The following is a 20,269-nucleotide window of genomic DNA, read 5'->3' as shown; positions in this document are numbered from 1 at the left end:
ACCTGGCCAAAACTCTCTCAATGTTGCTTTCATCATGATTTTTCCTTTTATTTTTATAGTACCTCCCTGGGTGTTCACCCCAGAGATATTTGAAAGAGCTCCTAAGGTGAATTCGTTGTTTAGCAAAAGTTAGGAATTTCAGGGCTTAGATGTTCTTTAGGTTTCCTTCTAAAGTTGTCATCATATGAAGTAAATTTACTTACTGGTGTTTACTCACTTTCTTTCTCTCTTTCTTTTTCTTTTTTGGTACTAGAAATTGAACCAGGACCTCTAGTTAATTAATCAAGTATTCACCACTGAATACCTCCCCAGCCCTTTTTATTTTATTTTGAGACAGGCCGTTCTCAAACTTGGGATTCTCCTGCCTCAGTCTTCAAATAGCTAGAATTATAGGCAGGTGCTACCAAGCCTAGAGTAGCAATGTATTTTGCCTAGAGCTATGCCTGTGGCTTTTGATCAAGCCCCTCTGTCTGTGGTCAGTAATTTTATCAATAAATGGACTTTATGATGATATTCTGGACATAGCAATTGCTAGTGGCAGTGGTCCTCTGCCTTACTTATCATAATAATGATGAAAACTAACTTGTCTTCTATAATGCTTTCTGTTTTACAGAGAAGAATACAGAGGAAAATAGCATTATGAATAAATAGTGTAAATGTGGTATATTGCTAAGCACTGAAACCTCTGAATGTGTTTGTGTGTGTGTGACAGAGAGAGAGGGAGGGAGGAAGGGGGAGAGAGAGAGACAGAGAGAGAAATTAAATGCTTGACATTTTTTAGCCTGCTTCCCCATGAACAGCTGGTTAAATTCCTAACTTGTGAGACTGAGACTGCTTGGCTGGGAGTGGTTGAATTTATTATAGCAGAAAAACGTTTTCTGTAAGCTTTAAACAAGATGGGAAGAGACACAGAACATTCTTTAGGAGAGTCTTCCATGTTTACATGGAAAATGTAGACCCTTTTTTTATCCTTAGTGTCGATTACAAATAATCCATTGTTCTATACACCCCCATTCTCGTTGCCAAACATCTTAAAACAGGGAAGAAGAAGCAAAAAAATGAGAAGCCCAGGCTGTACTTCTGAAAAACTAGGGGAAAAAAAAGCTCACATGTGTAAATGAACTAACACTTACTGTTACCAAATACACAGTGTCCAATTTAGCAGGGAGAGCTGCTTGCTTCTTTTAGTTACTAAATGAATCTTAAGTGCCTATTTCATGGTCATGTTGTACGCCTCCTCAAAGCTTTTCACTGGCTCCTTTTTACTAGGTGTAAAATAATTTTATTCTATAAATTAGAGCACACCTTTTATCTCAAGTTTATCTAATGATCTTCATGGTCTTATTTCCCACCATCCCATTTATCTTCATGCACAATTTTCGGCCCTAAATGTATTGTATTTGGTTGATTCTAGCATAACATTTTTTCACACTTTAGCATCACTAAAATTAGGACACATCTTATAACCTGAAAAATTTTATCTTTATCTTATATCTGAAATTTAATGAAATATAAGTTCTTTCTGAATGAAGAATTTATCTCCTACCAGTTATGAATAATTCATCATCATTGATTTCAATTAATAATCCTTATAGGAAGAAATTTTAGGGGCTGGGTTAGCAGTTCAGTGGTACAGTACTTGTCTAGCAAGCATAAGGCCCTGTGTTCAACACCCACCACTTCACACAAAAAAAGAAGAAGAAATCTTGAGGCTGGAGTGCAGCTCAGTGGTTGAGCACGTGCTTAGCATGAACAAGGCTCTGAGTTCAATCCCCAGAACTGAAGAAGTAATAAAAACAATAATTCCCATATTTCTAGTACTCTGATACATGCATTCATAAGAAGTGGCGTATAAATCTACTTTCTCATTTAATGACTACATATTTCATTATTTATCAAAATTGTATTAGCTAACCCATATTGATATTATAAATAATGTTCATATAAAGATACTTTGTATATTCATCTACTTATTTCTCTAGGATACATTTCTAAAACCAAAGAACAAATAATAACAAACAAATAATAATACAAGTATTATTGGTACTGTGCAACAAGTTTTCCTGCCCCTGTATATTCATGTGGTGTGTGGGCTATAAGCTTTTATTTTTTATCTGAGGGTGATTTCATTGTTTTTATCATGATAAAATGTACATAAAGTTGCATCATCTAATCATTTTTTTAGTGAACAGTGGCATTAAGTAAATTCACTTCCATGAGTGCCATCACCACCATCCACTTCCAGAAGGATGACCTTTTTTTTTTCTTTCTTTTTTTTGGTACTGGGGATGGAACCCAGAGGCACTTGACCACTGAGCCATATTCCCAGCCCTTTTTTATATTTTATTTAGAGACAGGGTCTCTCTAAGTTGCTTTAGGACCTTGCTAAGTGCTGAGGCTGGCTTTGAACTCATGATCCTACTGCCTCATCCTCCCATGCCGCTGGCATTACAGGTATGCACCACCAGTATGATTGATATTTATTTATTTATTTATTGTGGTGCTGGGAATTAAACCGAGGTTCTTGTGCATACAAGGCAAGCACTCTACCAACTGAGCTATATCCCCATCCCAGTATGATCTCTTTTTAACGCTGTAGATACATATTGCCAAACTGTCATTAGAAATAAACAATTACTAGCTGGGTGTGGTGGCGTACGCCTGTAATCCCAGTGGCTAAGGAGGCTGAGGCAGGAGGAATTTAAAGTCAGCCTCAGCGAAAATCAAGGCACTAAGCAACTCAGTGAGACCCTGTCTCTAAATAAAATACAAAATAGGGCTGGGGATGTGGCTCAGTTTGAGTGCCCCTGAGTTAAATCCATGGTACTCCCCCCAAAAAAATAAACTATTGCTATTCTTTTTTTTTTTTTTAATATTTTCTTTTAGCTGTAGTCAGACACAATACCTGACTGCAACTTAATCTATCTATGTACTTTATCTATCTGTTTTTATGTGGTACCGAACCCAGCACCCAACATGTGCTAGGCAAGCATTCCACTGCTGAGCCACAACCCCAGCCCCCCCGTTGCTATTCTTTAAGCAACTTAACTCATTTTTCTGTTAAATAGATATTTACTGAATAGTTTCATGTGTAAAGCAATGTACTAGGTACACATAAATATTATATAAGTTGATTTTGTTACCTCTGGTATGGTGGTACATCCCTGTAATCCCAGCAATTCATAACACTGAGGCAGGAGGATCACAAGTTTGAGCAAGCCATAGCAATTTAGTATGACTCTGTCTCAAAAAGGTGGTGGTGGGGGACAGGAGATGTAGCTCAGTAGTAGTGTCTCTGGATTCAATCCCCAGTACCATTAATAAACAAATAAACAAAAATAAAATCCAGGGGCTGGAGTTTTGTCTCAGCGGTAGAGCACTCGCCTAGCACATGATAGATGCTGGGTTCGATCCTCAGCACCACATAAAAACTATAACTAAAAGAATATTAAAAAAAATAAAAACACAAAAAAATGAAATCTAATAAATAAAAGCAAGCAAATAAACAATACCAAAAGGTTAGACTGAAGAAAGCAAATTTAGATCAGATTATCAAAGGGCTTTGAATACTTACCTATATATATCATATCTAATTCAGCAGGTACAGTATTAGGAGCTAGTGAACATTTTGGGGCAATGGTTTGGTATGATGGAAGTCATAGTTTATAAACATTTTCTGGATGTGGTACCTGCAAGATGGCATGGAGTGGAGAGAATTATATTTGAGAGATCAGTGAAGAGGTTGCTAAGATACATCAGTCAGAGGTCATGAGAATCCTTCTAAAGAGAGGCATGGTGGCACATATCTGTAATCCAAACGAATCAGGAGGCTGAGGCAGGAGGATCATCAATTTGAGGTCAGCAACTTAGTGAGACCCTGTCTCAAAATAAGAATAAATGGCTGGGATATAATTCAGTGCTCTAGCTCCTGGGTTCAATGCCCAATACAGAAGAAAAAAAATATTTTTCTGTCCTCCCAACTCTTCAAAACTCTCTTTTTTGTTCCTTATGGAAGCTTGAATCCTTCACAAACTTTCTAATGTTCTTAATCTCTGTACCGAAAACACCCTCCCCCTTGCCCTAAACTTGTTTTGTTTCTCAGGAACATACTCTACTGAGTCTTCTAGAGCAGAGCTTATAGATCTCACCGTTGGACCCAGGGCTTCCCTATTTGCAAGCCATTTCTTGCCATTTCCCTTGCCCCTACTCTGTGTTGACCATGTAGTCCAGCTGTCCCCCATCCTCACTTACCCCTCATTCACTTTTCGGCACATTGCAAACTCTCTTGAGATTTCTTGGCAATCACTGCTTGGATTCTAAATCCAATGGGTAACATTTTAACTCTGGAGCAATTGACCCATTATTTCTTCTTGACAGATTCTTCAGACATTATCTCCTCCTACCCCTCTGGCCATTCTTCTCAGTATCTTTCCCTGCCTCTTCCTCTCCCCTTTTCTCAAATGCAAAGTTCCATCTTCCTTTTTCACCTACCATGTTCTTCCAATGGCTTGAATGTTGGTGAGTTAATGACTAACAAATCCATACCACCAAACCCAGAGCTCTAAGTCTATCTATTCTACTGACTAGTGGACAGCTCTAACTCAGTGTTTAACTGGAATTCCAATTCAACATGGTCCCAGGTGTAAACTGTTTACCTCTACCTAGGAACCCAACCAAAAACCTTCGGCTTTCCTATTTCAGTAACTACATTTAATCAGCCACTGAATGTTGTTAATTCTGCCTTTTATTATCTCTAATAACTGTTTCCACTACTATTTTTTTTTTTCAGTGCTAGGAATAGAACCCAGGGCCCTGTGCATGCTCGGCAAGTGGTCTACCACTAAACTACTCCCCCAACCCTCCATATAACTTCTTTAATATAGAATTTTATTATCCTTTACCTAAAATACTAATTTAAAAAATTTTTTTAGTTGTAGATGGACACAATACTTTTATTTGTTTGTTTGTTTATTTATTTATTTATTGTGCTGAGGATCGAACCCAGTGCCTCACAAATTGAGCTACAGCCCCAGCCCCTAAAATACTAATTTTTTATTTGAAAGCTTTTAATTATACACAGAGAATAATGAAGGCCATTATCCGGATCTAATATTATCAACTTTTGCCATAGTTACTTCATCTACTTTTTGTTCTATTTTAAGAGTAAATTCAGACATTATGACCCTACCCATCAGCACTTCAATATGTTGCTTTGTTACATTACCACAGTAGCATTATCACACCTAACAAAATTAAGACTAATTCCTTAATATCAACTAATACTCTGTCTCTCAAAGTTTGTCTTTACAATTGATCTGTTTCAATCAGGTACCAAACAAGTTCCATACATTGCACGTAGTTGTTTGCCTTTTAGAAATTTAAATAATCCCCTCTCCTTTATCCTTTTCATGGTTTGTTGAAATGACTAGATGAGGTATTTTGTCTCATCTAAATGTTAGCAGCAAGCTAGGTACTGTGGTCCCGGTTACTCAGGAGGCTGAGGCGGGAGGATTACTTGCGTCAGCCTGGACAACACAGCAAGACCCTGTCTCAATAAATAAATGTTTGCGGTGGTCACTTACAGTCTGTTTACCTTGAGTCCTGTTCCTTCCCACCCATCCCCTGAACCATCTTCTGCACTGCTATCAGTCATCTTTCTAAAATGAAATTTGGAACATGTTAATTTCCTGCTTGAAATTTTTCAACAGTTCCTCTGAGCTACTAGGATAAGATCCAAACTTCTTCCATTTTCATATAATGTTCCCATTGATCTCTACCTAAATTTTCAATTTCGTCTTTGGTGGTCATTTCCCGATATTATTCAGGCTAAGAAAACTTTTTTACCCCAAACACCAGGCTCATTCTCTCTGAATGCCATGTACTTCATACCCGCTCTGAAAATAACCTTTATTTTCCAAAGCTCAGCTTAAGTATCACATCCTCTATGACATTTCTCTGGTTTCTTGAACCAACCAAGGAAAACTGACTATTTTCTCTTTCCATCACGGCCTCTGCAGTGCTTCCCCCACACAGAAGGGTTGATACTGCTAGCTCCTGAGGCTCCTGAGGCTGAGTCCTATTCATTGTTATTTTATCAGTTTATAGGGGCTTAACAAATAAGGGGCTTTTAATAAATGTTTATAGTAGGCAAATGAACAACAAATGAATGGTTCACATTACAACCTGGTAAGCAATAAATTTGTTCTAAGCACTTCCTAATAGTCACCCCTGCTCATAACTCTAGAGGCCAAGGACACAGCAAGGGCTAGGAAAGGGGCAGGCCTGTCCTCTTTGAGATCAGGGTCCTGACCTCCTGCCTCTTGAGTTCTATCCTGTGTCCCTGTGAGAGTCCTGTGGCATTTGGTGACTCAGACTCTATTACAAGACCACTGAGTTCTCAACAAAGGGAAGCATTTCTGAAAATGCAGTTGTTGGTGAGGAGAATTCCTTTCTCAGATAAAGAAAGTTGCTTTCCTGACCAATATAGTATATTATCAAGAACAAGATAAGGGGCTGGGATTATGGCTCAGTGGTAGAGCACTTGCCTAGCATGTGTGAGGCACTCGGTTCGATTCTCAGCACCACTTATAAATAAAATAATTAAATAAATAAAGGTCCATCAACAACTAAAAAAAAAAATACTATAAAAAGAAGAAAAAAAATAGATAAGAGGCTGGGGTTGTGGCTCAGTGGAAGAGCACTTGCCCAGCATGTGTGAGATATGGAGTTCAATCCTCAGCACCACATACAAAAAATAAGCAAATAAAATAAAGGCATGTTGTTCATCTATCAACTACAAAAAAAAAAAAAAAAAAAAAAAGCAGGATAAAGTTGGGAAAGGTAGTTTAGTGCCAAAGCCAATTAACAGGATGTTTTGTTCAGAGTCAGGTATTTAAAGTCTGTTTAATATCATGGTGCTGTGCATGTCACTTCCCTCTTTTGGTTTATGTTTTCAAACCTCCCAAACAAAGGTATTAGACTAGATGATCTCTAAGATCACTTACAGTTCTATCATTTTATTATCTAATTCTTACATAATACCAGAATACCATGTATTTGATATGGTAAAGGATCGAGAATTATTGATGATGTTTTATAGGTATGAAAACTGAGTTAAGTCATGGATTTGCTTCAGACATGTGAAATCCTTCCTGAGCTCTATTTCATTAAGCAATCAATATTTCCTGACTCCCAGGCAGGACTGCAGTATCTTTCTCTTTAGAAAAGCTAGTCTGCAAACATGCCCCCAACAACCCCTCCAACTCTGCCCTGCAGAAAAAACAAAAGTCAGAGTATTATTATGAAAAACATTAGAGCACCATTTATTCCACTCTCACAGCCTCTCCTAGGCTTTGAATCTCACAGTATTGAAAGTAAGAAAATTCCATGGCGCTCAGACTACCACAGGCATGTAAGAAAATGGCTGGAGAAGAAGGGAAACAGATTGGAAGCTGCTGAGGATGCATTTCTGTGATCTATGGACTAAGATGGAAGGGGGCACTGATCTCAAGGGCATGCTGACAAGGTCAGCCTCATCTCTTCTCTCTGTTCTTGGCAACAGCCAGTCACGCCAGAAAGAGCATTCTGTCAAATCTAATTAGAGTAGAAGAAAGTGAACAATGGGCGCCCAGCTCTAAAATGACAGCCCAGTATAATGGGGTGGAGGAGCTTGGGAGGGATGTATGCTTTGTGTGCTTGGAAATGGTTCCTTCAAATGGATCTTTTCTGAACTCAAACTGCAAAACATCTATAACTGGATTCTTATTTACTTCACCAGAACTCTGCAGGTCCCTGTGTTTTTTTAACTCATGCACCTCCAGCAAAAGCAGAGGAGAACTGGCTCTGTTTCAAAGGTGAGAGTGTGAATGAAAATAGTTTCCTTATGTGTGGCTTGGACTTAGTGCTATGTGCATGCAACTGATATTTATAAATTAATTCATTTTTTAATTTATATCGTTGGCATTAATATTTCTTGTATTATTTTTGCAATCATTTTTTATTATAAGACTGATAATTGGATTCTTGAAATTTTAGAACAGCCTGAAATTTTGGTAAAACCACAAACCTTTTAAGACCCACAAAAAAATTAATTATATTTTTTGTCTTATACTTTAAAAGGCCTCTTAGATTTAGATATTTTACATTTTTCATCAAAAGTACATTTCACAGGAAAGGGATATATTTTGTAAATTTAATTAAATAAGTATGTCCCTTAAAAAATAATAAATAAAGGAGTACAGGTTTTTGAAGCTTAAAATCATTCATTTACATAATCTAAAATCTCAAATAAGGAAGCCTGTCATCAGCAATATTATATTAAAGACTAATGGCTTATTAATTTAACTGTGCCTCAGTGCGGGACATTGAGACATCTTTAAAATGTGAGGAAAAAATAATTCTGTGAAGTGGGAGGAAGAGAATAGGAAAAAAGTAAGCACAAACATAACTCATAATTTGTGTGTCTCAATCCGCCTGGATTTGATATTATTTTATATTTGTTTTCTCATTTAATCCTCTCAGTATTCTGTGAAGTGTTATTATTCTCTCCACTCTGCAGATAAGGAAATTAGCCCAAGGTTACAAAGCCAGGCCTTGAACCCAGGCTGTCTGGTTCTAAGCCTAGTGATCTTTACAGGACTGTTAGAGATAAGCATTACATTTTTTAAAAATCCTTAAATTCATAATACTGTCAACACAAGGACGCTAATCTATTGGCCTTTTATGGACATGAATAAGGCAGTTTGATGTATTTGTACCACTTACTACTTTATTGCATGTTGTTCAACTTTATTTTCTAAAGCATAACTGATTTCTCTTTCACCCTTTATTTCTTTTCTATCACATACCCACTATATGAATAAATTATCTTGTAAGAAGATAAAGTCCACCATTACTATAATTTCACCCCAAAACCGATCTTCTCCCCAGAGAAACCACTGCCATCAATTTGGTGTATAACCAACTGCTTTCTGTGTTTGTATAGGGTATGTGTGTGTGTGTGTGTGTAATATTGCTTTGTGTGACTTTTGAAAACATAAATAGCTGAGTGAGGTGGTGCACTTAATCCCAGCACCTTGGGATGCTGTGGAATGACAGTTGTAAAGTTGGAGGCCAGCTTGGGCAATTTAGCAAGACCCTGTCTGAAAATAAAAAATAAAAAGGACTGGGGCAAGGGGAATGGGAACTGAAATGGAATAAATCATTTTCCATTCATTTACAAATGAACCCACTTGTATGTATAACTCTAATGCTCTGATTTAAAAAAAAAAAAAAAAAAAAAAGACTGGGGATTTAGGTGGGTGGTAAAGTGCCCCAGGTTCAAATCCCCAATACCACCAAACCCCCCAACCATAAATAAATAAATAAATAAATAAATGATGCCACACTAGACTTTTTTTTTTTTTTGTACTGGGGATTGAAGTCAGGGTGCTTTACCACTGAGATAAATCCCCAGCTCTTTTCATTTTTTATCTCGCTAAATTGCGTAGGGCCTCACTAAACTGCTGAGGTTGGCTTCAAACAAGTTGCTAGGATTACAGGCGTGCTCCACTGTGCCCGGCTCAGGCAACACTTTTGTTCTGTGTCTTATGGGCTGGGTCTGGGGCTGGGGCTCAGCGGTAGAGCACTTGCCTAGTACATGTGAGGCACTGGGTTTGATCCTCAGCACCACATAGAAATAAATAAATTAGATAAAGGTATTGTGTTAATCTACAACTAAATAATATTTTTTAAAAACCTGTGTCTTATGAAGGTCTTTTCATGGCAGTAGGTTCAAATCTAATTCCTTCTGCAAATTGTTACATAGCAGTGCATACATTTCCACTTCACTGTTTTTTCACCTTGCCTGTGGTTTTGAAATGGTTTCATGGCATAACAAGTCAACATTTAAACATATTTATTCACAGGCAGGTAGAGACAGGCACAAGCTAGCAACATATAAGAATGGAAGAGAAAGGAGCAAGGCCCCGTACCAGCACTGTGAACCCAGATAAGAGGCCCAGGGCAAGCACCCGTGTTATCAGATTTGTTATTTTTCTCTCTCCCAGAATTTTAGCATTTTTTTAAACCCATAAGTCACATATAGAAGAGATTATAGTAACATACTTCATAGGGTGCTGGGAGGATTAAAGGAGGGAACATACAGGAAAAAGCAGCAAACCTAGCATATTGAGCTGTGTAAGTTATGAGTTATGCTTGCACTTCCCCCTTTCCCTCTTTCCCTTTCCCACTGTGAGGCTCACAAAAAGATGGTTATTAAATAGAGTTATGAATGTCGTTAGTAGATATTCTGGTGCAGGATTGTGCTTAAAAGCATTAGTGATTGACTGATAGCTGGATTAGTCCTGATGTGACTACTGATTAGTTGTGTGACTATGTAATGTTTCATCATATGTAAAATTGGGGGAATAATAATAGTAAAACTCAGCCTGTAGGGTGGAAGGAAGTTTAAATGAGATAATATATATATATATATATATATATATATATATATATATATATATATATATATTTATATATATATATATATATTTAGTATATTTCTGGTATCTAAGAATATCAGTTGCTCCCATTATAATTTAGTGAAGTTGCAATATCCTCACTTCTATATTCTATTGTCACTTTCCTCTGAAATGACAATAAAGACCAAGGCAAACTGAGCAAGTTAGTGCATGCCTATAATCCCAGTGATTTGGGAAGCTGAGGCATGATGATCATAAATTAAAGATCACCTTCAGCAACTTGGGGAGATCCTCAGCAACTTAATGAGACCCAATTTCAAAATAAAAAATAAGGCATCCTGGTGCAGTGGCCCATGGCTTTAATCCCTGCAAATTGGGAGGCTGAGGCAGGAGGATTGCAAGTTCAAGACCAGACCAGCAATTTAGTGAGGTCCTAAGCAACTTAATGAGACCCTGTCTAAAAACAATAATAAAAAATAAAAAAAGGATCAGATGCCGTGGCGCACACCTGTAATCCCAGTGGCTCAGGAAGCTGAGACAGGAGCATCACGAGTTCAAAGCCAGCCTCAGCAATGGCGAGGCTTAAGCAATTCAGTGAGACCCTGTCTCTAAATAAAATACAAAATAGGGCTGGGGATGTGGCTCAGTGGTTGAGTGCCCCTGAGTTCCATCCCCAGTACCCAGAAAATAAAAGAATAGGGGCTGGGATTGTGGCTCAGTGGCAGAGTGCTTACCTCCCACATGTGAGGCACTAGGTTTGATCCACAGCATCACATTAAAAAATAAATAAATAAAGATATTGCATCCAGTATAACTAAAAAACATCTTTAAATAAGTAAATAAAATAAAATTAAAAAGGGCTGTGGATATGGTTAAGTGGTTAAGTGCCCCTGGATTTAATCCAAATTATCAAAACAAAACAGACCAACCCAAATCTCCAGATTATCTTTTCTTTCTTTCTTTCCTTTTGTAGTTTTGGGGGTTGAACCCAGGGTCTCACATATGCTAGGTAAACACCTTACCATGGAGCTACCTCCCCAGCCCTGAATCTCCAGATTTGATTACAGCTATTCATTGTTCTTTCAGTGTTTTTTGTTTTTGTTTTTGTTTTTAAAAGCAGGTATTCCTAAGTGTCTTCTACATGTCTAATATTCTACTGAGTTTTTGTAAAATATATATAGTAAGTGTAAAACAGGGCTCTTGCCCTCAAAGTGGTCATGAATTTAAAACTGAAGTTCCTTAGTAAACAAGGAACATCTGCTCATTTTTTTTCCCCCCTATCAAGCTGCAGAATTACTTTAGAAGCTTGTCTGGGCCTCACCTATAAAACTGGAGCCATAGCTGAATGCAATACACACACCTATAATCCCATTGATGTGAGAGGCTGAGGCAGAAGGCTCACAAATGTGAGGCCAGCCTCAGCAACTTAGCAAAGCATTCAGAAACTTGGTGAGACCATGTCTCAAAAAAAAAAAAAAAAGAAAAAGGACTGGGGATATAGTGCAGTGGTAAAGCACTCCTGGGTTCAATCCCCAATACAAAATCAAAAACTAGACCCATTAGATCATTCTCCCTTGGTGTTAATGCTGGGCTGGTTCTTGGCTGGGAGTTGCTTTCACTTCCTCTTGAGATCAGGAAAGAATGAGGCTAAAGGCTGGCTGAGAGCAGCTGTGCTACCAAAAGCCTAACGTTTGCTTTCATAGTAATGCAGATATTCTGTTGTTCTGAACACAGCAATTAATGGATATTTAGTGGATTTAGTGGGTCGATGAAACCCCAAATAGAATGGAAACTCTCTTAAGGAGCCTGAGGACGCCTTGCATAAAAGTTGAAACTACCTTGTTTTGGGGGTAAATTCCTAGGGAATAAACCTCGGATGTTTCCAAAACATTTGCCTACTCTTCAGCCCAGTAAGCTTTCTCTGACCCACAGAATCCATTTTCTGTTTGTGCATAAACTTGTTCCAGCTGGCCCAAACTGAAATTCCAGCTGGACATAAAAGGCCACTTCAGCTGTCAAGAGCAGAAGCCATGTGTGGATTTTGGTTTAAGAATCAGTCCTGGCAGCAGATGCTCTGAGTGCTTGGGGAGTGGCACGCCTGTTCCTAAGACAGAAGCCAAGCACCTTTTGTCATAATTCCACACTGAAATCAGGAACAGGCAATTCTGATTTTTTTTCTTTTAAAGGGTTTATATTAAATCATGAAAACAAAAATAACTTATAATGTAAAAAAGGTGAGATTTCTTTGAGAGTCTTCTCTTTTACTGATGAAGAGATTCCTTAGCAAAGAAATCTGCTCACTAAATGTGTTAGAATACAGTTTTAAATGTAAGATTATGATGTAATTATTGGGTTAAGTACAATTCAAAACACCATGTCTGCACCACTTCTTTCTGAAGGTGATCTTTTAAATTCATTTTAATGCGGAGGGGCATGTTTCTGAGACTTCTCCCTGGAAACCCAAATTAAACACCTAAAAGGCTGGGGGTGTAGCTCAGTGCTTGCAAAATCCTGGGTTCTATCCCTAGCACCAGAGGGGGAAAATATATGGTATGTTAGAATCCTAAATATAGTTAGACCTTGCATTTCAGTCAGTGTTCAAGGCTCCAAAAATATGCTGTCAAATCAGTATTAGCAATTAATTTACACCTCCCCCCCAAAACAGTCCCTGCGGCCACCTCCTGCAAGAGGTGAAAGCAGCTGGTGTATGAGACTTGAGAGAGAGCCCATTTTCCAAGGAAGAACAAAGACAAAGCAAGTACCCCTCCCCCCGCAGAGAAGCCGCTTGGCTTTGTGTGGTGAACTGGTGCTGCTCCCTCTGTGGACTGCATCGGGGGAGGCTACGAGTTATGCTCCTGAGATTAGTTTAGTAACCTTTGGTTCAGCAATCCAGAGGGGTGTGGGGAGGTGTGTGCCTGCACCGTGTTAATGTCATCTGCTGCGTGTTCACATATTCTCTCCCTGAAGGACACTTGTGCAATACAATAACAGTCAGGGAGGCATTCCACTCCTTTACTTTTGTTTCTCTGCAAATAAATAAATGTCCTGGATTGGTCCCCCTGATTCACTAAAAGTTACTATATATCCACTGCTCTTTTTTTGTTCTCCAAACCTGAGCTCTCTGTGTTCATCTGGTTGGATCCAGATTGTGAGGGCTACAGTCCAAGTGGTCATTTAGACTTGAGAACACAATTCTCCTTCTCTTCCAGTTGGGTTCCTAATTTTGGTGGTTTTGGTGCCACAGGAAGAAAGACAGGGCCCTGCTTTGAACCACAGTTATGGTCTGGTGGGAGATGGAAATCTTCATGTCAAACAGGGACCTGGTAAATAGCATGACTTCTAGCCACAGTGTTCAGCGATGAATTTGTCCATCTGTGGGTCTTTACGCTTTTATAGGAAAAAAATGAAGATGTGAGATTCTTAAAGCTATGAATTGCTCCAAGTGGAAGGGAAGAAAGTTATTACTGAATCATTTGGACAATGTGAAGGACAGGGCTCTGTAGGAGAAAGCAAAACAAAGAGGGAAGCTGCACTTTGGCATCATCTTAGGGGTTACAGTTCCTGGCAACCAGGCAGCTCAAGAGCAGAAGCGCAACTCATCATCTTTCAGTGGGCTTCCGCCATAGGGGGAGAAAGGTGGTACCACAATTCTCTCCCAGTGGATGGCGATGACGTGTTCTAAGCAGATGAGTGCAGAGACTCCTGTCAAATGAGCGAAGAGAAAAAGGAAGTGGAGAGAGGAGGAGGGATTCCAGAAATGGCACTGCAACAATCCTGGAATAAAAATGAGGTGCAGAATTGATAAGCACATCCACCTTGAAATTTAACCCCCTGTGCATTTCCCAATTTTTCCTCAGGACCTCTTTTAGTATTTTGTAAATACTATTAAGGCAGTCTAGAATAAATAAAAGCGGACCCCTATCAGATTCCATTTTTCTTTTACATATATATGTGTACACACACACACGTTGTAGATGGACACAATATCTTTATTTTTTTTTATTTATTTTTTTATGTGGTGCTGAGGATCGAACCCAGGGCCTCTGGAGTACAAGGCGAGCTCTCTACCACTGAACTACATCCCCAGCTTCAGATTCTATTTTTCATTCTTCTTTAGGATTGTTTAAAATAATAACATTGTCCTAAAAATAAAACCCATCCTTTGTAGCTTTAAGGAGCATTAAAAACCGTTAAAGCGCTCTGAAACATTGACTGCCAAAACCATAGTGGGCCTCTAGCTTTTTCCTCCCCACAAAAAGGCGGCTCTGGCTGTGCCCTCTCAGCTCTGTTGGTGAGGGGGTGTAACACCCAACATCCCGACTGCGGGGCGATACTGCGAAAGTGCGAAGTCCACGCCCTACCCGAAGCCGCCCGGCGCCTCTGGCGAGCTCTGAGCTCTTTGTCCCTTTTCACCAGCAGGCGGCGCTGTCTTGGGGAAGCCGCGGCCACCGCCCCGCCAGCCACAAAGGCCATTTCCGCAGTAGTTTCGCGAGCTTGTTCTAGCCACGCCTTGCTGGTCTGTTTAGAAACTATCTTTCTTCATCCAGCTTGCTAACTTTGCAGAATGTTGCCCATGTGACAATTAATGATATTTGAAAAGTTAGCAAAGAGTTTTTGGAAGAGTGCAACATAAAAACAACAACAAAACATGTATTTAAGATAGCGTAATCAGTGATTAAAAAAGACTTAAAATGCAATTCGACTAATCCAATTAAACAGGGCCCCAGAAACGATAAGCAAGACAATATATGTTGAAAATTAGAATGCTTAAAAAAATTTTGTTTTTTCCAGACTCTTCTGCGGGCGTAGAGAACAATTCGCGAAAATTCAGCTGCAGCGTCATCTGCTGGACATGCCGCGACACTGCAGGTCCCTGCGGCGAAGAAGATGGGGTTGCAGTTGAAAGCCAGGCTTTTTGCCCAGGAAAGGCTCTGGCAGCAAGGTAGTATTCACATGCATTCTGCTTTATTTAAAAAGAGAGTATATGACCCTTACTACAAAATGGCCTTGTCTGGGTATTGAGGAGCCCTCAGCCTACATGAACCGCCATTTATTCTATTGGTGGTCTTTTAGGAAAGCCTGGGGCTTTGGGAGGCCAAGAAACATAATTCATTTCTCTACACCCACCTGTCCCTCAGGCACAAGGCTGAAAACTATGTATTCTATGTTTGCACACAGGGGAGTGTGTGCCAAGGACAGAAGTCATGTTGTACTTATTGTATTGAATGGAACTGATTTTGCAAAATGGAAGGAATTTCAAAGGTGAAGAGGGTGACAGAAATAAAATTAATCTGGGAGTTGGGAGGTGTTGAAATGTGACCTCGGCGGTGTTTGATATAAGATCACTAAGCCAAGCTACCATTTTCAAACTTTTAAGTCAGTTCTAATTTACTTGAAGATTTTTCTATTTAGGATACTGCAGACCCTTTTCTACACAAAGATCTAAACCCATTTGCGAACACATTTATATACATACTTCCAACATAAGCCTGCATTCAACATTGTTGCAATTTTTTTAAAGATCATAATCAGAAAATTCTTAGAAATAGTAGAAAGCAGAATTTTTTATTAGATTAGAGTTGGCCCACCCATCTGGGAAAATATGGTATCACTGACAGAAGCATTTGTAATAGAAACATATTATCAAATGATTCTGCTCCTATAGAGTTTAATAGTTACTTTCTAACAAAACTGAGTTTTTTGTGTGTTGGAATGAATTTGTATTGGTTTTCCTAAGAGATGAAGTGAATTTGTCAACAACGTAGACAACTGGATCCTCACTGGTTGTATAGTCCTTGGGGTTCATGTCATTTGACTTCCATATAAAGGCAGTGTTTATATATATATATATATATATATATATATATATATATATATATATATATATTTTTTTTTTTTTTTTTTTTCTAGGTGTAGATGGACACAACACAATGCCTTTATTTTAATGTGGTGCTGAGGTTTGAACCCCGGTCCCGCGCGTGCTAGGCAAGCGCTCTACCGCTGAGCCACAATCCCAGCCCAAAGGCAGTGTTTTATAAGGTACATAGACAATACCTTTGGTACTTCGATAACTAAGCCCTTTTTGGATGATAACTGTCTGATTCTATTTCCATAGGGATCACAGATAAAATATTAATCCTATATAGGGGTGCTTAAAGAAGATGTTCAGACAACTAAGAAATCAGGAATGAAAATCCACTGTGGCAATGAATGGATGTACAGTATCAGAGAACTGGAAGACTGAGGATTTGTTTTTTGTTTTTTCCATTAGTGGACATTGAGCCCAGGAGAGCTCTACCACTGAGCTAAATTCCCAGTCTTTTTTTATTTTTGAGACAGGGTCTTACTTAGTTGCCTAAGCTGGCTTTGAACTTTAAATCTCCTTGCCACGACCTCATGAATAGTAGGATTCTCAGGATATTTTTTGTTTATTTGTTTTTTTCCTATTCTGAATGAACAAAGAGGTATTAGGTTCCAAATTGTGCCCAGTATAGAAAATATTTAATGGCTGATGCCACATACCTTCCTTATAATGTATTTGTAGAGAGTCTTTCACTGAAATAACAATTGATAACAAATAGTACAGCACATGTTGGCATCAAAGTAGAGAATTGAGCATCTCTCAGCCAAGGTACTTTTAGGACCTTTGGCTGAGGACAGTGCTGGGAACAAAGGTGAAGCAGTGAGATTCCTTGAGCCCTCCCAATCTCCTCCTCTTATGTGGCACAAAGAAGTTCCTTCATACAGAATATTTTCTCTTGTCTGGTTCTCTTTATTTTATTAACTATTTAGAAGGTGCCTCACCCTCAGAGCAGAGACATAACACAAACAACCTGTCATTTTGCTCACAGACATCAAAGTTCTATTTCTGGTGAGCCCAATATAAAAAAAGTATCCATTCTCCCAGCAGTTGAGCTCAAATATTTGTGTTTGGCAAAAAGCAAGGGAAAATATTTTTAGAGATGACCTCTTCCTTGACTTTAAATTTGTTTTATAATTAGACTTTTAAGAGTATATAACTATTCTCAGAAAAGCCTGAAACAGATTTTTTGAATGTGGGAAAAGTTTCTCTATGGACCTACACTTGAGTTAGTGTACAGTCCGTACCACTGCAAAAGGAATGATGATGATGATGATGATGATGATGATGATAATGTTAGTGTCCCTCATGGATGAAATGGTGACTCGAAAGCTGGCCACAGTGATACACACTTGTTATTCCCAGCTACTTGGGAGGCTGAGCTGAGCAGTTTGAGGACAGCCCTCATCTCTTAAAAAAAGAAAAAAAAAACTGACTCCACAGAAAAACTGTCCTAACAATGTTGATTCAATTAATTTTTGTGTGCTCACAATACATCACTCCATTCTTCTCCCTGAAAAAAGTTAGGTTTCTCAAAGGGTTTTGGCCTTCTGACCACTTTCTCTGAGAAGACGCCTTTGACCCCTCAAGTGTATGGAGGGTACCCCTGCTATGAGTGGGCAACACCTCATGGTTCCCCATCACAAACTTTTACAGTATCATATAATCACTATTTATCTATCTCCCATACTAGACGATTAAGTTCTGTGCAAAAGGAACCAAGGCTATTATGTTCATTTTGCATCCTCCATGCTTAATTAGTTCCTCAGACTAAGCAGATATTAGGTAGGATTTCAACACACTGAGATGGGAGGGAAAGGGTACTTACAATGGAGGAACTGGCATGAACACATACAAAGGTATAGGCCTAGAAGAGTGCCAAGGAGCATGAGAGTGGTTTGGGTAAAGCCTGATGGAACCAACAGGAGATAAGGTGGTCAAGAGTCTGGGTTATAACCTCATTAATGTTAGTTGAAGGCAGTGGTCACTATAACTTGAGATAGATGCAAATGATGTCATTTCTGGTATAAAAAAAGAAATTTCTGATGTATTATATATTAGATAAGTATTTTACATATATTTTCATCAAATGCTTAGAGCCACTGGTCTAATTTATACTTTTGTAGAAAATCTTATTTAATTGGTTCCAGTCCCCATGGCCAAACCAATTAGTCAAATAGAATTATTTTCTGTCAGAAAAAGTTTAGCCTTATTTTTTTCAGTTAAAAAATACATATGTATATGAACTGTAAGACCTTTCACTTTCTCTCCTGTGACTTCTAATTCTAATTCTAATTCTGTGACAGGCACAGAGGCTTGCCATGAATTTGTCAAGTGGATGAAATAAGGTACTGTCCTGTCATTGTTTCTCTTTGATCTCAAGAGATTCTCCCTCAGGCATGATGCATTCTCAGATGACTCAAATGATCCCTTTGCTTGGGAACAGAGCACATATACAGTTCAGGATGGCTGGGGGATACCTTTCTGTTGTGAAGGGTAAGGGCAATGGCCAAGAGGAGGATGGAAAACCAACCTAGTGCAAGCCATTTTCAAGCAGATCATTTTCCAGAGAGGGAACATTTGGTAATTCAGAATCTGGAAATTGAGCCTTTTTACACTGTCTGTACTATTTAAATTTGCATATCATTATGCTTATATTTTATATAAATTATTGTTATTTTTATTTATGAGATCTAGACCTGAGTTTAAAGACTATGCTTTCATAGAACCTGGATTTTATCTTATAGACCAGTGGTCTCCGGACTGGGATGTGCAGAAAGTGCAGAGAAAAAAATATTACAAATTCTATTTAAACATTATTAGGTTATTCTCTGAAACTTTCTATTTTGATAGATGCTTATACTTTACATAAAGTAGGAACTGAGGATGTAGCTCAGTGGTATATAACTTACCTACCATGTGGCAGGCCTAGGTTCAAGTCCCAGCACCGCATATAAATAAAAATAACAATAATTTATATAAAATGTAAGCATAATTGTATGCAATTTTAAAATAAATTATATATGCAAATATCTGCATATATAGATGCACCAGTTTATATATAAGAGAGAGAAGTTGTATATTACTAAGCACATGTAGTCAGACAAAATCTGGGCATCACTCATTTTTAGGGACAGTAGAGAAACATTGAAGGCTTCTGAGTAAGGCAGTGGAAAGGACATAATTGTTGACTAGAGCTGATGTCAAGGAACAGTGTGCCAGGCATCAAGGGGGATATATAGAGGTACCACACCTATCTTTATTTTTTTTTAAAGAGAGAGAGACTATTTTTAATATTTTTTATTTTTTAGTTATTGGCGGACACAACATCTTTGTTTGTATGTGGTGCTGAGGATCGAACCCGGGCCACACGCATGCCAGGCGAGCATACCGCTTGAGCCACATCCCCAGCACCACACCTATCTTTAAATAGCTGGCAGTCTGATATGTGGAAGAACAAGTAACAATAATGAATAATAAATGGCTCATGGCTAATTAAAGGAAGGAGGATGAGGAAGAAATTTAAGAGAACATAAAAAGTAATTTTAAATTCTGTTTTTAAACATGCACTGCTTGCAAAAAGAATTGAATTGTTAGCAAGACCCTAAATGGGGCTCCAAACCACCTTACCACAATATTTTCATTTTGAATTCCACACATTCTGTTTGGTTATGGTCTGTCTTCTCCATCTTTAAGCACCAAATTGATGTTTAACTTTTGATTTGGAGGATCATGAACTTCAATTCTTAGAAGATATACTTAAAAATATGAAATCTTGTGATTAAAAAGGATTTACAACACCGGTTCTGGTCTTTCAGAAGACAACTATTATAATAGTTAAAATATCCAGGGAAAAAGGAAGTTGGAGGGACTAACTTGAGTAGCTTCTCTATTTTTAGAAATTCTGTTATGACCAAAATTTCCCAGAGAGGGGATTTTTCTAAAGTTC

General features: G+C 38.4%; 1 long non-coding RNA gene across 1 annotated transcript; it reads left to right on the top strand.

Annotated features, from left to right (window-relative positions):
* The first annotated feature begins 14,994 nt into the window (after nucleotides 1-14,994).
* LOC139705204 (uncharacterized) lies at nucleotides 14,995-18,669 on the top strand. Its single transcript, XR_011707084.1, has 3 exons — nucleotides 14,995-15,402; nucleotides 16,371-16,499; nucleotides 18,627-18,669. It is a non-coding gene; the product is annotated as an uncharacterized lncRNA (long non-coding RNA).
* The last annotated feature ends 1,600 nt before the right edge of the window (nucleotides 18,670-20,269 follow it).

This window comes from Marmota flaviventris, chromosome 3 (genome assembly GCF_047511675.1).
Source record: "Marmota flaviventris isolate mMarFla1 chromosome 3, mMarFla1.hap1, whole genome shotgun sequence".
NCBI lineage: Eukaryota > Metazoa > Chordata > Mammalia > Rodentia > Sciuridae > Marmota > Marmota flaviventris.
This window is presented reverse-complemented; position numbering and strand designations above follow the sequence as displayed.